Source organism: Moschus berezovskii, chromosome 9, assembly GCF_049115385.1.
Source record: "Moschus berezovskii isolate FMDL1 chromosome 9, NW_MosBer_1.0, whole genome shotgun sequence".
Classification (NCBI taxonomy): domain Eukaryota; kingdom Metazoa; phylum Chordata; class Mammalia; order Artiodactyla; family Moschidae; genus Moschus; species Moschus berezovskii.
The window spans coordinates 92,138,388-92,146,933 of NC_142468.1; positions in this window are offsets into that span (position 1 = coordinate 92,138,388).

Here is an 8,546-nt window from a genome sequence, read left to right on the forward strand (position 1 = left end):
AGAGAGGGAGGCAGGAACATCTTTTTATGTCATAAAGAGGCCTTCCCCACAAGGTTGAGAACCATGATGTCATGATAAAATATTTCTCTTAAAGGGCATCACCCAGGGACTTCCCTGGTGGTCCAGTGGCTAAGACTCCATGTTCCCAATGCAGGGGGCTCAGGTTTGATCCCTGGTCAGGGAACTAGATCCTACATGCCACAACTGAAAGATCATGCCACAGTGAAGATGGAAGATCTCCAGCGCTGCAGTTAAGACCTGGTGCAGCCAAGTAAATAAATAAGTTTAAAAAGTGGGGGCACATCACCCAGAGGAGAAGGAAGACGCGTGGTGTCCCAGGAAGTGGACACTCCCGTCACCTCTGTCCATCATCTTCCCTTTCTTCTGAGAAATGCACCTTCCCTTGGTCCATTCAAGAGTGGGGAGATGGAGAACTGTACCAGAGGTCCTGCCCACCAGCCACAGGCGACTGGGCCAGAGCTGGGTGCCTGGATCCTTCTGATCCCATCAGAGACCTGGCCCTTTCCTTTCCTCCCCTTTCTCCCAGGAGGAGACAGTAATCCTGGGGAAGTGTGTCCCTCTGCAGATCCAGAATAGGGCTGGGAGGGTCAGCACTGAAACCATATCCTCTAGCCTAGCTTCTATCAGTAATAAGGCTGACTGTTTGGAAGAGAGAGGGGAGTTATTTCTAGGTCCCTTCAACCCCCGACACTGTCAAGCAGCAAAGGCAAGTTGCAGAGCACTAGTGTTCTTGCCTGGAAAATCCCAGGGACGGGGGAGCCTGGTGGGCTGCCATCTATGGGGTCGCACAGAGTCGGACATGACTGAAGCGACTGAGCAGCAGCAGGTATCATGGGACTTTTACAAGGACATAAAAGGAAACAAGAGCAGCACAATATAACCATGCACTGGCTGCCCTGCCTGTGGAACACTGTGCTAAGGGCAGCAGACTGGCTGGTGACCCAGCGGAGAATACCTGTAGGGAAGATGGCACTATAACGGCACTCATAGCGCAGGGGCAGGCATTGGAACCCGAGGCACGGAGACTACAGGAGGCCAGAGCAGGAGGTCTAGCCCCACCCTGGAAGGCCTTGCTGACAACAGAGTAGGTATTACCTAGGTAAAGCGGAGTGTGGCTGGGATAGGGAGAAGGGGAGGAAGAATGCTGGCGGGGAGCAGGGGTCTGTGCTAACACTCAGGGTGAGGGGTACAGTGGGTTCAGAGCCATAAGGGAGACTCCCGAGGGTTCACTTGTCAAATGTGGAGTGTCAGATGTTGCACTGGTGTCAAGGCTTCATCAGTGCTGGCCTGGAAAGTGCTGCTAAAGAGGGTGGACTTTATTCTGGAGTGGGAATAAAGTGGGGGATGCCACTGAAATTCTCAGTGGGAAGTGGGATGGTCAGATCCACATTTTAGAAGGCTCATTCTTGTGCTTCTGGGGACAACACATTTGGGAGAGCCTGGGGATGGTTCATTGACTTCTGCTTTTTTGGTTCATTTTTCTGCTTCATTGACTATGCCAAAGCCTTTGACTAGCCTTTTATTGTGTGGATCACAATAAACTGTGGAAAATTCTGAAAGAGATGGGAATACCAGACCACCTGACCTGCCTTTTGAGAAACCTGGATGCAGGTCAGGAAGCAACAGTTAGAACTGGACATGGAACAATAGACTGGTTCCAAATAGGAAAAGGATTATGTCAAGGCTGTATATTGTCACCCTGTTTATTTAACTTATATGCAGAGTACATCATGAGGAACGCTGGGCTGGAAGAAGCACAGCTGGAATCAAGATTGCTGGGAGAAATATCAATAACCTCAGATATGCAGATGACACCACCCTTATGGCAGAAAGTGAAGAGGAACTAAAAAGCCTCTTGATGAAAGTGAAAGAGGAGAGTGAAAAAGTTGGCTTGAAGCTCAACATTCAGAAAACAAAGATCATGACATCTGGCCCCAACACTTCATGGGAAGTAGATGGACAAACAATGGAAACAGCGTCAGACTTTATTTCTTTGGGCTCCAAAATCACTGCAGATGCTGATTGCAGCCATGAAATTAAAAGACGCTTACTCCTTGGAAGGAAAGTTATGACCAACCTAGATAGTATATTAAAAAGCAGAGACATTACTTTGCCAACCAAGGTCCATCTAGTCAAGGCTATGGTTTTTCCCGTGGTCATGCATGGATGTGAGAGTTGGACTGTGAAGAAAGCTGATCGTCAAAGAATTGAAGCTTTTGAACTGTGGTGCTGGAGAAGACTCTTGAGAGTCCCTTGGACTGCAAGGAGATCCAACCAGTCCATGCTAAAGAAGATCAATCCTGGTTGTTCATTGGAAGGACTGATGCTAAAGCTGAAATTCCAATACTTTGGCCACCTCATGCGACGAGTTGACTCACTGGAAAAGACTCTGATGCTGGGAGGGATTGGGGGCAGGAGGAGAAGGGGACGACAGAGAATGAGATGGCTGGATGGCATCACCGACTTGATGGACATGAGTTTCAGTGAACTCCGGGAGTTGGTGATGGACAGGGAGGCCTGGCGTGCTGTGATTCATGGGGTCGCAAAGAGTCGGACACGACTGAGCAACTGAACTGAACTGAACTGGGGATGGTGGGGAGGAGGATCTGAGAAATGATGGTGACTCAGACCTAGGTGGTGGTTGAGGAGCCCAAGGTGGGTGGACAGGAGAGCTATTTAGGACCTGGAGATAGCAAGCCATGGCGATGGGTTGGAGCAAGTCAGAGGGAGGAGTTCAGGTGACTCCCAGGTTGGACACCTAAGTCAGAGAGGTGTCATTACTACTCTTTATCAGGTTACTTCTCCCTGGACATTCATTCCTATAAAACAGAGGACTTGGGTTTTCCAGGTCCTTCACATTACTTCCTGATGCCCCAAAGCCCCTAAAGTTGTGAAGGAAGGGCCCAGGTGAGCTAGAGGAATCACAAAGAACTTTGGGAACAGGTCAGATATGAGCAGCACCCTGGGAAGAAGGATTCAGATGGAGAGATGGGACCAGGGAGAGAAGAAGAGTCAGGGCCATAGCACACACCCAGGTAGGGTGATGGCAGGGTTTCAACCAGGAGACTCATCGAGCTTCCTATGTAACTCAGTGGTAAAGAATTTGCCTGCCAATACAGGAGATTCAGGTTTGATCCCTGGGTTGGGATGATCCCTTGGAGTAGGAAGTGGCAACCCACTCCAGTATTCTTGCCTGGAAAATCCCATGGACAGGGGAGCCTGGGAAACTATAGTCCATGGAGTCGCTAAGAGTTGGACACGACTTAGAGGCTAAACAACAACAGCAAATGAGACTCTTCCTGCAGGACATGAGGGTCACGCTGAGGGCTGGATGCTAATCTCTTTAGGTGGATGGGAGGTAGTAAGAACTGTTCAAGAATTACATCTGACATGTCAGTGTTTGGAATAGAGCCCATGACTAGCCATCTCCTACACCTCACTATCTTCTCTGTGCCCAGAGTACACCTAACAAATTTCCATTGACACTCATCAGATTGTTTTATGGTTGTTCAACTACACTCTTGTGTCCCTATGAAGAAAGTTAATTGTCTGAGGACAGGGGTATGTCACAGTCAGTTGAGTCACTCAGTCATGTCCAACTCTTTGCAACCCCATGGACTGCAGCACACCAGGCTTCCCTGTCTATCACCAAATCCCAGAGCTTGCTCAAATTCATGTCCATTGAGTTGGTGATGCCATCCAACCATCTCATCCTCTGTTGTCCCCTTCTCCTCCTGCCTTCACTCTTTCCCAGCATCAGGGTCTATTCCAGTGAGTCACTTTTTTGCATCAGGTGGCCAAAGTATTCGAGTTTCAGCTTCAGCATCCATCCTTCCAATGAATACTCAGGACTGATTTCCTTTAGGATTGACTTGGTTTGATCTCCTTGAAGTCCAAGGGACTCTCAAGAGTCTTCTCCAACACCACAGTTCAAAAGCATCAATTCTTCAGTGCTCAGCTTTCTTTATGGTCCTACTCTCACATCCATACATGATTACTGAAAAAGCCATAGCTTTGACCTGACAGACCTTGGTTGGCAAAGTAATGTCTCAGCTTTTCAATATGCTGTCTAGGTTGGTCACAGTTTTTCTTCCAAGGAGCAAGCCTCTTTTAATTTCATAACTGCAGTCACCATCTGCTCTGATTTTGGAGCCTAAAAAAAAATAAAATCTCTCATTGCTTCCACTGTTTCCCCATCTACTTGCCGTGAAGTGATGGGACCAGATGCCATGATCTTAGTTTTCTGAATGTTGAGCTTTAAGCCAACTTTTTCACTCTCCTCTTTCACTTTCATCAAGAGGCTCTTTAGTTCTTCTTCACTTTCTGCCATAAAGGTGGTTATCATCTGCATATCTGAGGTTATTGATATTTCTCCTGGCAATCTTGATTCCAGCTTGTGCTTCATCCAACCCAGCATTTTGCATGATGTACTCTGCATATAAGTTAAATAAGCAGGGTGACAATATACAGGCTTGATGTACTCCTTTCCCAATTTGGAACCAGTCTGTTGTTCCATGTCCAGTTCTAACTCTTGCTTCTTGATCTGCATACAGATTTCTCAGGAGGCCGGTAAGGTGGTCTGGTATTCCCATCTCTTGAAGAATTTTCCACAGTTTGTTGTGCTCCACACAGTCAAAGGCTTTGGTGTATTCAATGAAGCAGAAGGAAATATTTTTCTGGAACTCTCTTGCCTTTTTGCTGATCCAATGGCTGTTGGTAATTTGATCTCTGGTTCCTCTTCCTTTTCTAAATCCAGCTTGAACATCTGGAAGTTCATGGTTCATGTACTGTTGAAGTCTGGCTTGGAGAATTTTGAGCATTACTTTGCTAGTGTGTGAGATGAGTGCAACTGTGTGGTAGTTTGAATATTTTTTGGCATTGCCTTTCTTTGGGATTGGAATGAAAACTGACTTTTCTAGCCCTGTGGCCATTACTGAGTTTTCCAAATTTGCTGGCATCTTGAGTACAGCACTTTCACAGCATCATCTTTTAGAATTTGAAATAGTTCTACCGGAATTCCATCACCTCCACTAGCTTTGTTCATAGTGATGCTTCCTAAGGGGCAGTTCAGTTCAGTTCAGTCACTCAGTCGTGTCCGACTCTTTGCGACCCCATGAATCACAGCACGCCAGGCCTCCCTGACCATCACCAACTCCCGGAGTTCACTCAAACTCATGTCCATCGAGTCGGTGATGCCATCCAGCCGACAGACATTCTCTGTCGTCCCCGTCTCCTCCCACCCCCAATCCCTCCTAGCATCAGACTCTTTTCCAGTGAGTCAACTCATCGCATGAGGTGGCCAAAGTATTGGAGTTTCAGCTTTAGCATCAGTCCTTCCAATGAACACCCAGGATTGATCTCCTTTAGAATGGACTGGTTGGATTTCCTTGCAGTCCAAGGGACTCTCAAGAGTCTTCTCCAGCACACAGTTCCTTGACTTCAAATTCCAGGATGTCTGGCTCTAGGTGAGTGATCACACCATTGTGTTTACCTGGGTCATGAAGATCTTTTTTTTATAGTTCTTCTGCATATTCTTGCCACCTCTTCTTAATATCTTCTGCTTCTGTTAGGTCCACACCATTTCTGTCCTTTATTGTGCCCATCTTTGCATGAAATGTTCCCTTGGTATCTCTAATTTTCTTGAAGAGATCTCTAGTCTTTCCCATTCTATTGCTTTCCTCTATTTCTTTGCATTGATCACTGAGGAAGGCTTTCTTATCTCTCCTTGCTATTCTTTGGAACTCTGCATTCAAATGGGTGTATCTTTCCTTTTCTCCTTTGCCTTTTGCTTCTCTTCTTTTCTCAGCTATTTGTAAGGCCTCCTCAGACAACCATTTTGCCTTTTTGCATTTCTTTTTCTTGGGGATGGTCTTGATCACTGCCTCCTGTACAGTCTCACGAATAATGACACAATAATGTCAATTTTAATAATAATTTAGCTGCCACTTAACTGAACACTTCTAAGTGCCAGACACAGTCCTATGTATTTAGCAGGCGTTTTCTCTTTATAGATATCCTGAGAGGCAGGTACTACTATTTTCCCCTTGAGAAAATCAAGGACCAGAGAAATTACATAATAATTTGCCCATGGTGACACACTGAAGCATGAGAAAATCTGTTGATTTTGCTCATCTCTGTGTCTTCAATGCCCTGTGCACACTTGGAACACAACAAGTTGCCATTGTCAGTGGGTAACGAGACACATGGATAAATACAGCCTGGTGTTCCCAGGCAATGCATCAGGGCTAGCCTGTGGATCACTGTAAACATTTGTATCTTGGCTCACCCTTTGCTCAGAAATGGCCTCCCTTCCTAGACCTGGCCCAGACAAAATGCTGCAATGGGACTTTTTACTTTTTGTTAAACAAACAAACAAAAATCCTGTGGCTGCTGAAGCAATCCATCGCCAATTTAGTTGAAGGGAGGACAGTGGATGTTTTCAGAGATAAAGTGGTGGACAAACCATTTTTAAAGGAATAATAAGCAGAAGTAGCCAATGAACTGGCCCAAGAAGACCCAGCCAACCAACCAACAGGCCAAACAGACACATTCTATCTATCATTTAGAATCCAGACTTTTCCAAAATTTACATTGAAAATTCAAGCTTTGAATGTTGGAATAAAACTCACTCAAATCCAATGTGTATAAAACAAACGATGGGATTCATTGGGAGAGTATATATAGAGTACACAGAAAAGTAAGAGTAAGTCCTTATTTAAAGTTTCGTTATTACTTCTATTGTCCAAAAAAAAAAAAAAGTACCACAACAAGGATGACTCTTACAAACATTATGTTAAATAAAAGAGGTCAGGTGCAAAAGATCATATATTGCATGATTCCATTTATATGAACTGTCCAGAAACAGCAAATCTAGAGAAAGTAAGTTAATGATGGCCTGGGGCTGAGGGTATAAATGAGGATTGGCTATAAAGAGACACAAAGATCTTTTGGGGGTGATGAAAATGTTCTAAAACTAGATTGGGTGATGACTACACAATTCTGTAAATTTACTAAAAATCACTTAATTATACACATAAAATGGATGCATATTATGCTATGTAAATCATAGTTCAATAAAGTTTTTTAAATCAAGAATCTTTAAAATAACCAAGAAATTGATATTTCATAAAATCTCCATGTAAGAGATCTTGGAGATGACTGAATCCAGCTTTACAGAAGGCCCACAGAAATGCTGTGGTTGATAAAGCCTTACAGAAAAAAAGTGAAGAATTAGATAAGGCTGAAGCCCAGACCTCTAGATGCCCAGGTAGAACCATCCTCCTGGTCCTCATAGAGTTTGCTTGGGATGTCTTATTGGAGGGGTGTCTTTGCTTGCCCATAAATACTGTCAATGTGGATGTCAGCTGCTCTCTCCCTGGGCCTATGAATGGAGCCCAGGCAGCCCTCCCAGGTAACATTATAAAGAAGAGCTAGGAGGAAGCAAGAAGTGGGCTGAACGAGACACTATGCATCCTTCTCATCCCCAAGTGGTGGCAGGTGCAGGTAGGAAGCTGTATGTCTGGTTTCCAGGCCAATAGGTATGTACTGCCCCAGTCTGCACCTCACCTCTTTCTAGACAAAGGCTGCCAAAATCCAGCTGCCTCTGAAATCAGTCCCCACTAAGCCTTCTGGGGAGTCGGTGCTTACCTAAAGCAAGCTGTCAGCCAAGTGAAGTGTGAGAACATCCTTCAGTGTAAGATTTTGACGTGGCCTTGACATCCAAAGTGAATGTAGCATGTCATCCACGCAAACATCCACACCGACACTCAGCTGCTCACCCCATCCACCCGTCTCCACCCACCCATCCACATCTGCCTCCACCCACCCATCCACCTTTACACTCCTCCATCCAAACCTCCAGCACCCAGCCACCCACCAAGTCATCAAGCCTCTCTCAGCCAGTCTCCAGGCCAAGCTGACCTTCAGTTCCACAGCAGACGACAGCCTAGAGCACATCTGTTGGCATGTTTAACTTTCCAAATCCTACTTATACTGGCAGGTCACATATATGTGCCCCAAAGTTCTTGCTCCCCAGTTTTCATCATCTCAGGAAATGTCTGATTTCTTGCTCCTTCCCCTCCTGCGTTCAGTGTACAGTAACTCATGTGAGCCCTCCTTCCAAGGTTCATGCAGACCCCACCCTCTTGCTTCCATCTCCTTACCCCACCACAGTTCAAGCCACCATTTACCACTCACGTGGACTCTCACATCAGCCTCCTCTTTGACTTTCCTGCTTCTACCTCTGTTCCCCTGTCCTCACAGCAGCTAGAGATGCTCAGATCACTTTGTTATCCAATGACTTTTTATCCCGGAATGAAACCTATACTCCCCATCTTGGACCTAAAGGCCCTCCGGGTCTGCATCTCTGGTTCTGGCAACCTCACCGTCGCTCACGTGGGTTCAGCCAGGCTGGCCTTTGCTCTGTGCCTCAAGAGCTGGAGCTCCTTCCGTTCTCAGAGACCTTGTCCTTTCTGACGCCTCAGCCAGGAAAGCCACCTCTCAGGTTTCCCCATGGCCGCCTCCTT